The following is a 16814-nucleotide window of genomic DNA, read 5'->3' as shown; positions in this document are numbered from 1 at the left end:
TTTTTTTTTTCTTAATTTTTTTTTATTTATTATTTATTTATTATTATTATTTTTTTTATTTTTGGCTGTGTTGGGTCTTCGTTTCTGTGTGAGGGCTTTCTCCAGTTGCGGCGAGTGGGGGCCACTCTTCATCGCGGTGCGCGGGCCTCTCACTATTGCGGCCTCTCTTGCTGCGGAGCACAGGCTCCAGACGCGCAGGCTCAGTAGTTGTGGCTCACGGGCCCAGTTGCTCCGGGGCATGTGGGATCTTCCCAGACCAGGGCGCGAACCTGTGTCCCCTGCATTGGCAGGCAGATTCTCAACCACTGCGCCACCAGGGAAGCCCTATAATCTTTTTTTGAAAGCGAGAGCAGACTATGAGGAAATATGTAGAATGCGTATAAATCAGCAGAGCAAAAGTCAAGTTCTTACCCCTATTATTTATAAATATTGAGACGTTATTTATTTAGGCATGATAAGTAGATTCTCTTTTGATGGTTGAATGTGAGGGTCGCTTAGAATTAAATTTTTTATTTTAGTTTTTCTGAGTGGCTGGGACTTTTTCTAGCTAACGTAAGTGGTTTTATAGCGTTTCTCTGGCCGCTTTATCTGTATTTAGAATTTTTAGCAGTATTTTCAGAAAATTTCCAAGGCCCATCATTTTGTAAAAATTTGTGTTACAAACTTGTTTCTTTTTGATTCCCCCTCCCTTGGTCTCTCCCTTCCCCACCTCCATCCCGTCCGTTCCTCCACTTCCCCAGTTCTGGGTCTGTTTATTTTTCACCTCATGAGTAATGATTATTATAAATTCAGCTCGTTCTAATGAGGCACTAAGGCTGTCTCTCAGGTTTCGGATTTCCTTTAGGAGAACTGTTAATTATTACCGCCTCACCTTCTTATACCTGGCACAAAAGTAAGTTGCAGAAGAAGAGGAAACACCTGTTTATAAAATGTGGCATTTGAGGAAAATTCTAAATGCGGAATGATTGACAGCAGAGCCTCATAGAATCAGCTCAGCCCTGTCTTGATTCGGTTTCCCGTGGCTGTGGATATCGCATGTTTCATACCATGTGTAGACCTACCCTTCCACCATGCTTTTCATGTCACTCTCTACTTCTGTTGCCACCGTTTAAATTCACAACTTTAGTTCATTTCTCTGTCACGTTAGCTTTTTCACTGGGCTTTCCCTGCCTCCAGGGTCAAGTTCCCTCAATCTGTAAATCCAACAAGCAGCCGCTGGATTTGTATTTGAATGGGGTCCCTGCACTCCCGCAGCCCTCCTAGAATTCCTCCTGTGTTATGGTCCAAGTCCTCAGCCTCTTCAAGCCTTTTTACTGTGAGCTCCAGATTAATTTTCTAGTCTGGTCACCTGCTGCTCCTTGACCTCCAAATTCTGCCCTGTTGATCTGACAAGTCAGAGCAGCTATTGCTTTTCCTACCACCCATCTCTGTGCAGAGAAATCCGACCCGCCTTGGAAGTGGCACCATCTCCTCCAGCATTCCTTTCCAGATCCCTCCCGTTGGCAGTGTTCCTCTGCATTCTGCAGCTCCGGTGTTACTCATCGGGAATTATTTTTACATTTGTAGGCTCTTATCTGTGTCGCCTGAGGGTAGGAAGCAACTCATCCATTCCTGGTTCCCCTGGACACGCTCAACCTGCTTGGCCTGCGGTGCTCACTCTTTCATCCCCTTCTGGTTCTTTCCCGCATTAACATTCTCATTTCTCCTATTGTAAAACAACAACTACTGCAAACTCTCTCTTTACCCAAATTCCCTCTGTTACAGCTGTATCTCTCTCTGCTTGCCTCTATGAATTTATTTTTTGTAATTGAAGTATAGTTGATTTACAACGTTGTATTAATGTCTGCTATACAGCCAAGTGATTCAGCTATACAATATATACATTCTTTTTTTAATATTCTTTTCCATATATTTTATCATAGGATATTGAATACAGTTCCCTGTGCCATACAGTAGGACCTGGTTTATCCATTATATATAATAGCTTACATCTGCTGACCCCAGTCTCCCACTCCAACCCTCCCCCAACCCCCTCCCCCTTGGTAACCACAAGTCTTGAACTTTTTTTTTTATTTTTTTTTTTTAAATTTATTTATTATTTATTTATTATTATTTTTTTGGCTGTGTTGGGTCTTCGTTTCTGTGCGAGCGCCTTCTGTAGTTGCGGCAAGCGGGGGCCACTCTTCATCGCGATGCGCGGGCCTCTCACTATCGCAACCTCTCTTGTTGCGGAGCACAGGCTCCAGACGCGCAGGCTCAGTTGTTGTGGCTCACGGGCCTAGTTGCTCCGCGGCATGTGGGATCTTCCCAGACCAGGGCTCGAACCCGTGTCCCCTGCATTGGCAGGCAGATTCTCAACCACTGCGCCACCAGGGAAGCCCTTGAACTTTTTTTTTAATGGAAGAGACTTGCTTTATTGATTTTCCTGATAAACAAGCTCACTGGAGAAAAATACAAATAATACAGAATTTGAAGAGAGTAAAAATCATCCAAAATGCCATCAACCAGAGGTAAATTGCTTTTCATTAAACATCATGTCCCATTTCACACGTACACACACGCACATACACACTCTTGTGCATGATACCACAGTTTTATATTAATGAAATCACACTGTACATACTGTTCTGTAACCTGCTTAAAAAAAATTCAGCAGTATATTGGGGACATCTTTCCAAGTCAGTTCATGTTAATCCTCATCATTTCTGTAAGCAGTTACCAAGCACTCGATTGAATCAACAATTATTTAATCTACACCTTTTGATGAGGATACCCATTCTTTCCTGGTTTTTCATTTGTATGACTAACACTGTAGTTGTATTAGTTAGGGTTCTCCAGAGAAACAGAACCAGGGGACACGCACACAGAGAAATATAAAGAATTGGCTCATGTGATTATAGAGGCTGAGAAGTCCCAAGATCTCCAGTTGAAAGCCTGGGAACCAGGAGAGCCGATGGTGCAAGTTCCAGTCTGAATCTGAAAGCAGGAGACCAATGTCCCAGCTTGAAGACCATCAGGCAGAGAGAGCAGATTCTCTCTTGCTCAGTCTTTTGTTCTATTCATGCCTTCAAGGGATTGGATGAGGCCTGCCCACATTAGGGAGGGCCATCTGCTTTACCTAGTCTACTGATTTCAAATGTCAATCTTATCCAGAAACATCCTCACAGACACCCAGAATAATGTTTAACCAGATAGCTGGGTGCCCAGTGGCCCAGTTAAGCTGGGACATAAAATTAACCATCCTAGTAATGAACAGCTTTATACAGCTATCCTTAAACTCATCCCTCTCTCTCCATTAACTCTTTAGGATAAATTCCTGCATGTGAAATTGGTGGGTCAAATGTGTGTGTATGCTAGGTGATATTATTGCCCATCAGAAAAGTAAAGCTGGACCCAGGTAAAGTTGTCAGTGGCTTTCCACTGCCCTCACCAACATGAATATTGTCAAATCATCCTAATCTTTGCCAATTTTATGGTTTAAAAATATCTTTCTTTCTTTTGCATTTCTTTCAAGACTAAGGTTGAATATTATTTTGTAAGTTAATGTTTGTGTGTGTGTGTGTGTGTGTGTGTGTGTGTGTGTGTGTGTTTTCCTTCAATTAGACTGACTACTGTTTACTGCACTTCTCTAGGGTCCTAAGTCCAAATAATTCCAGTCCTATAATGGAACTTCTTTAGTGTGTGTGTGGAATTGCCTAATCAGATCCTTTGCCCATTTCACTATTTGAGTGTTTTGTCTTTATTCATTTGTAAGAACTCTTCAAAAAGTATGCATGTTATCATATGTTATCACAGTTTTCTTTTAAAATTTTTGGTTTTTATGATTAAAATGAGAAGAGCTTCTCTACTCCTAAAATTATAAAAATATTAATCTATAGTTTCTTCTGCTGTTTTTATGGTTTTATTTTATTTTTTTAAATTTAATTTACTTTTTAGTTTTTTATTTTTTTACTGGGGTATAGTTGTTTTATATGGCTTTATTTTTTAAATTATCTTTTATTTTTATATTTGTATATATCATAGATACTATAACATCTATATATTTTACCTTTATTTCCATAATTTCTAATAGGTAGCAACCTCTTTGTTTTCAATGTGGCTCTTTAATCCATTGGGTACTGCTAAATAGATATACGGGTTGCATTATTTCTTCTTTATTAGCTGAAATATAAAGAGAAACTTTATCTCATTTACTATTTGGTTTACTATTTTGGTTACTCATTTACCATTTGGAACAGTTTGTAATAGCGCAGGCAGGATAAATCTTAATTCTTTCCTTTATCAGTTAGTTTTTATAGGAACTTTCTTACAGTAAAACTAGTGTAGTTCAAGAGAGTCTGTTGCACAGAGCACAGTGCCTATTGGAATAGCTTCTTGGAACACCTTTCTTTCAAGTAAAGGTATAGAGGTTTGCATGAGATCATATAGATAATGGTTTGGCTAAGAGGTCATGTAGTTCCACCTCCTGTTTTTTTTCTTTTTAATTTCTTGAGGTGGTTATTTATTAAGCTTCCAAGCAAATATAGAGTAGCATAAGACACTCCAAATCTATTCAGAAGAAAAGTAAAAAATACTACCAAGTATTGCTAGTTTCTTCAGCACCTCCTGTTTTTTCTAAATGAGGAATAACCATCGCCCCCCCCCTGCAGCCCTTCCTTCCTCCCTTCCATCTCCACACACATAGATATAAATGGCTATATGTATGTATATGTACATGTTTATCACTTCAAGTTCCAGGACAGCCCCATATGGTCAAACTCTAAGTAACTGTGATTCGGCCCAGAGTTAGTGAATCCATTGTAGGCGCCTGATGGGTAAAGGGGCCCCTCGGAGGAGCAGGGACGGCTGGTTATTGGAGGTCACTGTGCTTCTCGGGTCTTCCCTTGTCTTTGGCAATAGTCCTGCTTCACGGTGGACCTGCCGAAAATTCGCTGGGTCCTTTCCTGTCAGTCCCTCTCAGGATAGCCTGTGCCAGAATTGTGAATGCATCACCTGAGGATTCTGGCAGAAAACCTCAGGGTGACGGGTGCTGCCACCACCTCAGCGTCTCCCTGGGTCTCCTCATCTCTTGGCATCTCTCTGGCTGTGAGTGGCTTCCTCTGCAAGGCAAGGTGAATCATGTTGTTTCATGCTGTCTGCACCGCCCCCCGCCCTGGTCTGCCTCTGAAAAGCAAAGAAAATCGTTCACTCCCCTGCTCCCACGTCTGCTGATTGCTCAGGCCAACGTGCTGTGTCCACGCCTCAGCCCTATGAGAAGGTTCGGGCCGCGAGGTACCTGGGCTCACACTTGGCCAGGAAAAGCCCCAGAGGAAGAGAGGCCACTGCCTGCTTCCTGACCTCTCATCTGTCTCCATGGTCACTGGCTTTGCTCTGTGTTTTCATCATGCATTGCTTATACTTTCTTTGTGTTTAATAGAGATTCTTTAAATCAGACATTTTTAGATTTTTTCCTGACCTGGCATCCCAAGTTTCGAATTCAGGCATACTATAAGTTTTTGCTCCCTTGCCTTTGCTTTTTCACCTTTATGTAATCACTGCTGTAGGTCTAGAGAATTTATTAAAAAGCATATGTTTGTTACATCTTCAAAAATTTTTTTCTTTAAAGGTGTCACTTCTTGGTTTTTCTTTCCTTTTAAAATCTCATCTTTATTCTTATCCTTCTAGGGTTGTCTAATTTTAAGTCTCTCCAGTGAATTTCTGTGTACCTGATGTATAGTGTTTATTAATCAAGTGTAGTTGTGTTATTTTGTAAAGTAACATCTCACATTACCAGTGTGAATGGTTTTTCAAAATTTTATTTTCTAAGCAACTGTCAATCCAGTTAATGGTGGGACTTGAGGCTTAAAAATTGACAGCTTGTAATGCTGTGGATGAAGGGGGTGCAGGAGGTAATGCTTATCTGTCAGACTTCTCCAAGTAGCCCCCATGCAATACTACACAACTCACCCAGCTTCCTTTTATCTTTTCCTTCACATCTCTAAAGCTGTCATTAGCTTGAGGTAGAGGAAAAATGTTCAGAATGTGCAGTGGTCTGCAAATAGTTATCATCAGTGTTCATAAAGATATGTTTATCTGAGAACTCTAATATCAATAACTTATAAAGTTTTTGCATTTTTTTTTTGGCCGTGCTGTGGCATGTGGGATCTTAGTTTCCCGACCAGGGATCAAACCTGTGCCCCCTGGAGTGGAAGTGTGGAGTCCTAACCACTGGACCGCCAGGGAAGTCCCTCTCTTTTTTAATCTGAAAAATTGCCCACTACATTGTTACATTGAATATAGTCTAGAAACAAACCTAATTCATTAACTTCATTTTGGCTTGAAGTTATTTGTGCTTTTACTCCGCCTCCTTTACAGCCTTCACTGAGGAGATCTAATTTAACCTGCATTCTTGACCTGATCAAAATTTTTGTACTTTGAGTCAACCATTGAGGGAGTCAATGTAAAATGAGAAATTTGTCTTATTTATAAATTGTCAGAAGGCAACAATCCCAAGACTCTCTATGTAAACATGAATAGATGGATGGAAACGCAATTTATTTAGAAGACAAACCCTAGGAGCCCAAACCTAAGGTCTGGACATTTCCTATTTAAGCAAAAATAGGAAAAAATGAGAGCATGTATGGCTCCCATTCTATGATTATTTTCAAATAAGAGTTGCTATACTCTAAATTCTGTTTGTGAAGCTGGGAGCTAAAAATAAAACAATCTGAAACATGCTTATTTCACCTGAATCTGTATCCTAGCATCTATACCGGCATGCATATGATTGGAACATGTAGAGTTGAATCAGCACCCTTGTTTCTGGTTAGTTGCCAGAAATAAAGACATCAAAGGAAATAGTAAACTGGGCAGTGAATCAAAGCTGCATGGCCTTTCTATTTAGTAGCTATTGTAGGTCTCTCCACTGCTTTCTAACTGAAACTCTCCTTCCCACAGTCCCCTGTGAGAAAGGACCACCCTAGGTAGACCAGTTGTTCGTTCTTGTTACCTTTACTTTGTACATGTGTAGAATTGTTTCTGTGGAACAGAGTCCCAGATGTGGAAATGCTCAGTCAAAGGGAGTGAACATTAATAGGTTTAACAAGTACTGCCAAGTTGTCCTTTAGAAAGGGTGTGTCCATGTGCACTTCCACCAACAGTGAAGGTGAAACCAGCCACTGAGTTGTGATGAATACTGTGGGTTGTTTGTTGAGAGCCAGACAAGCCTGAAGTTTTGCCAGCCATCTTCTAGACAAGAAGTTGATTCTTGGAATGGTTAAAAGCTGTTTTAGGCAGTGTAAAATGAGTTACAGATATTCTTAGAAAAGAACATTTTCTGAGAATACTTAGAATACATTTTCATAAATAAAATGAAAATGTAATATTAAAGAATATTTAAAAATAATACATAATCCTACTCTCAATAGATATTCATTTTTGCAAATTACTGTCTGCATATGAATATATTTTACTGGTTATAATTTGTGTGTATTTTTATATTTTACATTTTTTTTCAGAGAACTGTCTCATAAGCTGTTTCCTATATCTGTATGTCTCATAATGGTCATTTAAAAGCTGCATTTTGTCATTGTACCATAATTTGTTAGCTCAGCTCTTAATATTGAATATTTAATATACAACCAAATACTTAAACTACATGTTCTTAATTAATAAGATTTATTGACTTGTTCTGGTTATGAGAGTAATATAGTTCATTATTAAAAAATTTGGAAAACACACAAAACTTAGGAAGACATACACAAAATTCTTTCTATAACTTCTGTTAACGAACTCTGTGAGTATTATGTGTTTTCTTCCTGTCTTTCCCTAATACACTATTTGTGTAAAACATATTCATTTTCACATGTTTGTAAACCCCATTTTTTTTGGCTGCTCCACGTGGCATGTGAACTCTTAGTTCTGTGACTAGGGATCGAACCCGTGCCCCTGCAGTGGAAGCGTGGATTCTTAACCACTGGACCGCCAGGGAAGTTCCTAAACCCTTTAAAAATATCATTTCTCCTTTTTAAAAAAAGTGAAATTTTTTTCTGGCTATAGTAGTAATTTGAAATTATTACAGGAAATTGGGAAACAATCCCAAACATCCATACTATCACCCTGAGGCATAAACCATTAATATTTTGGTTTATTACCTTCACATTTTTTTTTCTTTAAAAAAAATCTGAGATCTTGTATCATCAATGGTTCTTAATTTGGGGATGGTCATGGACTCTAAAATAAAATCCAAATTAAGAGCTCTTGCTGTATATATAAATATACCTCTTTTTTTCTATTAAACATTATAAAACAGGTGTTTTTAAATTATTGGGAACTCTCATAAATCTGCAAATTTGCTGATTGTTATGGGTTGAATTGTGTCACCCGAAAATGCACATGTGAAAGTCCTAACTCCCTTTACCGCAGACAGTGACCTTATTTGTAGACAAGGTCTCTATAGAGGCAGTCAAGTTAAAATCAAGTCATTGGTGTGGGCCCTAGTCCAGTATGACTGGTATCTTTATGAAAAGAGGAAATTTGGAGACAGACACACACAGAGAAGATGGCCATCCACAGGTCAAGGAAAGAGGCCTGGAGTGGATTCTTCCCTCATAGCTCTCAGAAGGAACCAATCCTGCTGACACCTTTATTCCAGACTTGTGACCTCCAGAATTGTGAGACAATAAATTGTGACTATTGTTTAGGTCACCCAGCTTGTGGTATTTGGTTATGGCAGCCCTAACAAACGAATACACTGATTATGTAGTCTTATATAATATAGACGTCTAGGTGCATATTTACTTTGTGCCAGGCACTGTGCTGGGTTGGGAGTACTAAATCAACAAAGTCAAGTTCCCTGACCTTAAGGTGCTTAGATTGGCACACAGGAATAGAACCCTGGGGTCATGCTATGATGGGTGGTGCTCAGGGCATCATGGGAGCCCAGAGCTGGGCCAGGGGTGAGGGCAGACTTCCCAGGAGAAGTACCACTTGAGCTGAGTTTGGAAGAACTAATAGGAGCTTACTTAACATTTCTATTGTGGGATATTAGGGTGTTTTCACTTTCCTGTATTTTTCAATTATTTCTTTAGGATAGATTCCCAGTAATGCATTACTGAGACAAGAATGTGAAGCTTGAAACATCATTTTTAGGGCAGTGTAATTTTCTAGCAGGTGGAGGTTTCCTGGTTTATTGAATCATCCTCTTTTATTGGATGACAGTCTCCCTGATGCTGTTTCCAGTTTTGCTACTATAAATAACGCTGTCATGTACATCTTTTTGTAGGTCCGTTTCTTCTCTTGGGTTTCCCACTTAGAGAAGTTCCTTTAGCATTTGTTGTAGAGCTGGTTTGGTGGCTGAATTCTCTTAGCTTTTGCTTGTCTGTAAAGCTTTTGATTTCTCCATTGAATCTGAATGAAATCCTTGCCGGGTAGAGTAATCTTGGTTGTAGGTTCTTCCCTTTCATCACTTTAAATATATCATGCCACTCCCTTCTGGCCTGTAGAGTTTCTGCTGAGAAATCAGCTGTTAACCTTATGGGAGTTCCCTTGAATGTTATTTGTCGTTTTTCCCTTGTTGCTTTGAACAATTCTTCATCTTTAATTTTTGTCAATTTGATTACTGTGTGTCTCAGTGTGTTTCTCTTTGGGTTTATCCTGTATGGGACTCTCTACACTTCCTGGACTTGGATGGCTATTTCCTTTCCCATGTTAGGGAAGTTTTCGACTATAATCTCTTCAAATATTTTCTCGGGTCCTTTATCTCTCTCTTCTCCTTCTGGGACCCCTATAATGCGAATGTTGTTGCGTTTAATGTTGTCCCAGAGGTCTCTTAGGCTGTCTTCGTTTCTTTTCATTGTTTTTTCTTTATTCTGTTCTGTGGCAGTGAATTCCACCTTTCTGTCTTCCAGGTCACTTATCTGTTTTTCTGCCTCAGTTATTCTGCTATTGATTCCTTCTAGTGTATTTTTCATTTCAGTTATTGTATTGTTCATCTCTGTTTGTTTGTTCTTTAATTCTTCTAGGTGTTTGTTCTTTAATTCTTCTAGGTCTTTGTTAAACTTTTCTTGCATCTTCTAGATCTTTGCCTCCATTCTTTTTCTGATGTCCTGGATCATCTTCACTATCATTATTCTGAATTCTTTTTCTGGAAGGTTGCCTATCTCCATTTCATTTAGTTGTTTTTCTGAGGTTTTATCTTGTTCCTTCATCTGGTACAAAGTCCTCTGCCTTTTCATTTTGTCTATCTTTCTGTGAATGTGGTTTTTGTTCCACAGGCTGCAGAATCGTAGTTCTTCTTGCTTCTGCTGTCTGCCCTCTGGTGGATGAGGCTATCTAAGAGGGTTGTTCAAGCTTCCTGATGGGAGGGACTGGTGGTGGGTAGAGCTGGGTGTTGCTCTGGTGTGCAGAGCTCAGTAAAACTTTAATCCACTTGTCTGCTGATGAGTGGGGCTGGATTCCCTCCCTGTTGGTGTTTAGCCTGAGGCGACCCAACACTGGAGCCTACCCGGCTCTTTGGTGGGGCTAATGGCAGACTCTGGGAGGGCCCACGCCAAGGAGTACTTCCCAGAACTTCTGCTGCCAGTGTCCTTGTCCTCACGGTGAGACACAGCCACCCCCCGCCTCTGCAGGAGACCCTCCAACACTGGCAGGTAGGTCTGGTTCAGTCTCCTATGGGGTCACTCTCCTTCCCCCTGGGTCCTGATGTGCACACTACTTTGTGTGTGCCCTCCAAGAGTGGAGTCTCTGTTTCCCCCAGTCCTGTCAAAGTCCTGCAGTCAAATTCCACTAGCCTTCAAAGTCTGATTCTCTAGGAAGCCCTCCTCCCGTTGCTGGACCCCCTGGTTGGGAAGCCTGACATGGGGCTCAGAACCTTCACTCCAGTGGATGGACTTCTGTGGTATAAGTGTTCTCCAGTTTGTGAGTCACCCACCCAGCCGTTATGGGATTTGATTTTTTTGTGATTGCGCCCTTCCTACCGTCTCATTGTGGCTTCTCCTTTGTCTTTGGATGTGGGGTATCTGTTTTGGTGAGTTCCAGTGTCTACCTGTCGATGATCGTTCAGCAGTTAGTTGTGATTCTGGTGTTGTTGCAAGAGGGAGTGAGCACACGTCCTTCTATTCCGCCATCTTGAACCAATCTCTGTCATGTACATCTTTCTGCATAAAGCTTTTTCCATAATTAAAATTATTTCCTGGGACTTCCCTGGCAGTCCAGTGGTTAAGACTCCACACTCCCAATGCATGGGGGACAGGTTCAATCCCTGGTTGGGGAAGATCCCGCATGTGGCATGGCGTGGCCAAAAAAAAAAAAAGAAGAATTATTTCCTTAGTGATAGAGTCCTAGAAATAGAATTAGAGTATCAAAACAGTCAAATTATTTTTCAGAATTATACTGATTTATATTCCCATTAATAATCAAGTGAAATTTATTAACAAATCAATTTGATTTATTATAGTTTTTTATATCCTTTGGGGTGTGTTGAAACAGTTCAGTACTTCCCTCTTTTGAAGACTGAACCTTTCCAGGGGAGTAAAGTGAGGTTTGTATCACTTGGGATGCAAGACCCCCCTCCTCCTTAGATTCTTCTTTTCCTCTGAGAAATACCTGCTTAAAGGGCATTGTACCATCACAGACTTGCCCACACAGTTTCTGTGCTGGTTTCTCACCAGCAGATGTGTGCATTGGTCTCTGTTTATACTCTCTTAGGTCATTGTCTGTCTGAAATCTAACTATCCCAAAAGATCAGCCTTCCAAATTGGCTATTTCTGTTCTATTCCGAGATTCTCTCAAAAAGACTCATGTCCTCTGCATTCTGCTAGACTGTAAATGTTGGCAGCATATCTAATGTAACAGTAACAAAAACCCCACAATCACGGTGACATGCTGGGCATATGGGTGCATGAAGGAGCTGGGTCAGGAGTGATGGTGTCCTGCCTCAGTGAGAGAAGAGTTTGTTAGCAAGCTTCGTATTGTTTCCTTCATTTTAAAAGTGAGTGTGAGTACATGTTATTCACTCGACCAGATAGTGAGCATCAAGGAACAAGGACTCATCTTCATTAGTTTTGTATTCTCTACCCCAAAGGGTGCCTTGCATAATTAATTGATGCTGAATAACCATTGATATAATTTTTTTGAAAATGACCCACTCACTAGTTACTTTAAAAACTTGGGGCTTCCCTGGTGGCGCAGTAGTTGAGAATCTGCCTGCCAATGCAGGGAACACAAGTTTGAGCCCTGGTCTGGGAAGATCCCACATGCCGCCGAGCAACTGGTCCCGTGAGCCACAATTACTGAGCCTGCGCGTCTGGAGCCTGTGCTCCGCAACAAGAGAGGCCGCGATAGTGAGAGGCCCCGCGCACCGCGATGAAGAGTGGCCCCGCTTGCCACAACTAGAGAAAGCCCTTGCACAGAAACGAAGACCCAACACAGCCATAAATAAATAAAAATAAATTAATAAAAAAAAAACAACTTTACTTTTGAAATCGGGGGAAAAAAAGCAAAGTTATGCATAGTTTAAACACTACAGAAGCACATATGTGGCAAGTGTGAGTCTCCTATATTCCTATCCCACAAAGATGAGCAACCATGGTCTACAATTTAGGACATGTTTCTCCAAATTTTCTCCCTAGCGTTTAAAAAATATAATGATGCTTCACCTCACTAACAATAAGTGAAATACAGAGTAAACAAAAATGAGATTTTTTTTCCCCTATCAAGTTCTCAAAGGTAAAGCGAAACATAACATACAGACCTGATTATGTTCATGTTGGTAGACGTGTAGGAAAATGGCACTTCTGTAGATGTGGGTGGGAGTTGAAATCTATCTAGAGGGTAATTTGTCAATAATTACCAAAATTTTGTCTACACATATCTTGTGCATTTTCTCTGCTGACTTTAGAGAAGTAAGAACTTTGAGAGCTGTTTTATAAGAATGTCGTTAGGTGATGTGCTGGTGCTGGTGGTGGTGTCTCTACTATATGAGGCGGCTTGGTGAAGTCTCATCTGAGTCTGCTTTGTACCCAGAACAGTGCCAGGGGGCAATGTGGGTCAAAGCAATTCTCATGATTCTTTCACAACGTAGGCAGAGAGATAAGCTTCCCTGGGGAGGAAGGATTTTTTTACCATTGCTCTTCTCAAGGTGGAAACAATCGGAGATCTGCTCAGTCCCTGCAGACACTTTCTGAAGGCATTCCCTAGAACTCCCTCCTTTCCTCTGCTTCTAAGTTCTAAGGTAGCAGAGAGATTCTGCCCTATGAAATATTCATAAGATTCAATTGACCGTAAAACACTTTGTAAATGTAAGTGCTGTAAGTGACCCAAATTATATCAGCAGCTTTTTGAGAAATGGAGAGAGGAAGGAAAAGGAAATGTAAGGAAATGGGATCCAGGGAGCCAACCTTGCCATTTTCAAACCATAACAAATGGGTCATGGATCTACATTTTGTAATTTCAGAAATGACTAATGCTTGGACTGTTTTTGAGCATCTTAAGAGTGGCTTCATTCCAAGACAAATCAATCTTTGTACATTACACAGATTATGCCACTTTTTAAATCCATATTTTTATTTCATCGTCATCCTGTTTCCAGCTCTCGAAAGATCCTGAGAACCCGTACTCGAGGTGGTCTTCTCACATCAGATGCTAAGGCAGTGTCCCTGAAGGCAGCTGGCCACCAGGCGAGCCTTGGAAGGAGCCTCTGCCAGCACCTCTCGTACAGGGGGCGGGGCTCCAAGGGCCCTGCGGGAAAGCAGCCTTGGCGCTGACTCTCGACAGCCAGAGCTTTTCATTGTTAGAAAATTCATCAGCCCTTTCTGCTGCCGTCTGGAGCCCCCAGAATAAATCTACTGTGAGTGCCCTTCCTGTACTGAGGATGGCCATTCCCCACCCCGACCCTGCCCAAGTCATTTCTTCCTCGTAGGAGAAGATTCTCAGGATTTCTGCCCTCCTGGGTACCCACTCTTCTTTGTAGAATAGTAATGTGGACCATCTAGTCCTCCCCGTCCGCTCTCGTCCTTAGTGCTGTCTTCTTATAATGAATCCTAAAATTGTTACGTTTGTTCACTTGTTTCTGGCACCCAAGTCTCTCCATTGTCTCATATCGACTTGTAAGCAAACTAAAACCCCAGAGCAGTTACCTTTGAGCCTAAGTGAATGATGGAACCTCTGTTTCTCTGAACTGTTTTTTTCCTTTCAGCTCATTTTTTTTCAAGCCAGACAGACCTCTTTTGGAATTCTGATTCTGTCGGTCTTATCTAAAGCACTCATCTCTCCTCCCAGCTTGGCGTCCTCAGATAATTTGAAAAGCCTGTGATGTATTTACCTAGGCTCAGGGCTCCGAAGAGGGTGACAAATCCGTCATAAGGAGTTTGCCAAATGCCTGCTGGCAGCCAGTGGCTTCAAGGCTCCATGGAGAGAGAGAAGGACCAAACCCAGGGCCTGGCTGCACGGAGGGGCCCGGTCGGGGTCGAAGGAGCTTTGGTTTGACTATTGACATGTAAATGTCAGAGGGGCCTGAGGCGGATCCCCGCAGACCCTCCCGCCATCCCTCCAACCGCACAAAGCCCAGCCCTGAACGGCTGCCGGCTTTATTTACCCTGTGAGGCTGCAGAGGTAAGTCCTGAATCAGCTCTGCTGTAAAACTGTTCTGTTTGGGATGGTAACTGTGGACTGGAAATTTCTCCGAGCCACATGCAGGGGGAGTGGTCCCTTTGGATGTCGACAGAGACTCTGTGAAGGTTTTTGAAATGAAAAAGAATACTATTAAGTGACGATTAATTTGATTTGGTGCAAGAAAAGAAACAATCGCATTTGCCCACCTGTATGTGCCTAGACAAGATTTGATGCCAGATGAGTTTCAAAGTACTTTTTGAATTTTACCTGAAATTTCTGTAGCATTATTTTCGGCTTTGTGTTTCTGTAGTCCCTCGGGCACCCCCCTACCCCCTTTCCCTCTCTCAGTCTCTACCTCCCTTCCCTTCCGTCCTCCCTCCTTGTTCTTGTAGGGATGGTAAATTGTGTGACTCATAAAAGGAGTATCACAATGTGCTCTACAAATTAGAGAAGTGAAGGAAAAATTATACACCATTAGAAGAATTATATGAATAAACCACCACTAGAGACTGGAGGTGCTGAGTTTGTTTTTTTTCTCTCTCTCTCTGAAATTTCAGGGGAAAAGTTTGTGTAGCTATAGTGTCCTAAATTTAACATGTGAATTATAAAATTTATATGTGCCAACTAAAGAATGTCACTTGCCGTCCAGCTCTACAAGGACTAGGTCATCAGCCACGGCTGTCGCTGACCTTTAATACCCTCTGAAAGGAGTTCAGGACAGAGATCAGGAGTGAGGCACTCCGTGCTCTGGGAAAAACCGGCGGAACAGGCCTTCAGAGAGTTAGATATTTTCAGGAGAAAATTGTATGAACCTAATTTCTTGCATCCTCTCATACCTAGAAAAGCACTAAAATCATTAAGGGGAACATCTGCTCCTTGTGACTTAACAGCAGCCTTCTACCGAGATGTGTGCTGGGTTGCATGTACACCCTTTGCCAAATCATATATGCGTTCACCTCCCGCACCCTTCAGAGCTGTTCCTTAGAGATAGCTGAGATGCTGTCTCCCGGGCTTTTGTCCTCAGCAAGTCCCCCAGTACAATGGGATTCACAGCTCTCACACTGTGCATTCTTTCAGTTGACAGTGTCATGCTTTGGACTGATTTTGTTACAAGTCCTTTAAGAACTAGCAAGAAGTTATTGAAAATATAAACTTAGATTTCACATTCATAATGAGTGCTAGGTTGAGTTAGAGAATCTTGATTTTAAAAAATCTCAACTGACAGGTTTTATTTGGTAAAAGTTAGCCCACGTAGGACTCACTTCCCTGACTGCTTGCAGAGATGGTGCTTTGAAGGAAAACATTTTTTTAATAAAATGTAAATGTTTCCAGATCTCTTTCTCTCTCTCTCTCTGGTACAGATATTCTTTGAAATATGAGTTCTGTACACAATGCATCCTGAGGACTTGAATATTGATAGGTGGTTGTTAGTTCAGACACTTTTTTTGCCCTCTTAGAGTAATTATAGTAATAGAATTATGCTTCTATACCAGAATACCCATAACGAGATTGAAAAAACAGTTCACGCAATCAGGCTTAGATCTAGAAACCATAAATCCTATCAGTAAGTGTGAAGTCTATTCTTAATATTTAAGTGTCTCATGCTCTAATGAGCATAATTAGGGGAGTTTGGTACAATGAAAAGAACACAAAACTAAGTGTTACGAGACATGGGATTCGGCTCTAGCTACTTAGGGGGCCTTGGGCAATTGACTAACTTCTCTGCCCTCAGTGATGGACCAGATCAGTGGTTCTCGACCAGGGGTGACAATGTCCTTACAGGGGCCCTTGGAAATGTTGAGGGGGAACATTTCAAATTGTCGTGGTGTATGGGGGCACCAATGGTTGAGGACCCCGGATACTAAAATCCTGCAATGCCACCCGGTCCAGGGAAGAATTGGTCCACTCCAAATGCCAATGGCTCCCACGCTGAGAAACAGTGAACCCGACGGTCCCTGAGGTTCTTTCAGCTCTGTTTCTCTCAAGTTCACAAGCGGAGCGTTGAAAGCATCCAGAATGATGTTGAACTGTTACACTTAGTGTCTGTATCTCCCATCTGGCGTTAAATGCTGTGCTGCTGGGATTGAAGTCAGACCCAGTCGTGCTGGGTCAGGACACTCGTGCCATGGCAGCTCCAATTCAGAGCTTCACTGCTGTGGGAGTTCCCTGCTCTAAGCACAGAAGAATACCGAGACTGTTCAAACGCAGGTCGGGAGCTGGGCCTG

The 16814-nt window shown here is 41.6% G+C and overlaps 1 protein-coding gene across 4 annotated transcripts in view; it reads left to right on the top strand.

The window, feature by feature from the left end:
• The window catches only part of ANKRD6 (ankyrin repeat domain 6), a 203472-nt gene that overhangs the window by 33028 nt on the left and 153630 nt on the right, over positions 1 to 16814 (top strand). The window contains exon 1 of one of the 4 annotated variants that reach the window (XM_036871717.1): positions 14459 to 14589. The exons of the other annotated variants lie outside the window; for them this stretch is intronic. The gene's annotated coding sequence lies outside the window, so the exon portion shown is untranslated. Of the gene's footprint in view, positions 1 to 14458; positions 14590 to 16814 lie in introns of those variants that run through there. 4 annotated transcript variants of the gene reach the window in all.

The sequence above is a fragment of the Balaenoptera musculus genome, chromosome 12, assembly GCF_009873245.2.
Source record: "Balaenoptera musculus isolate JJ_BM4_2016_0621 chromosome 12, mBalMus1.pri.v3, whole genome shotgun sequence".
NCBI lineage: Eukaryota > Metazoa > Chordata > Mammalia > Artiodactyla > Balaenopteridae > Balaenoptera > Balaenoptera musculus.
The sequence above is the reverse complement of the archived record's forward strand: the minus strand, read 5'-3'. Positions and strand labels throughout refer to the sequence as shown.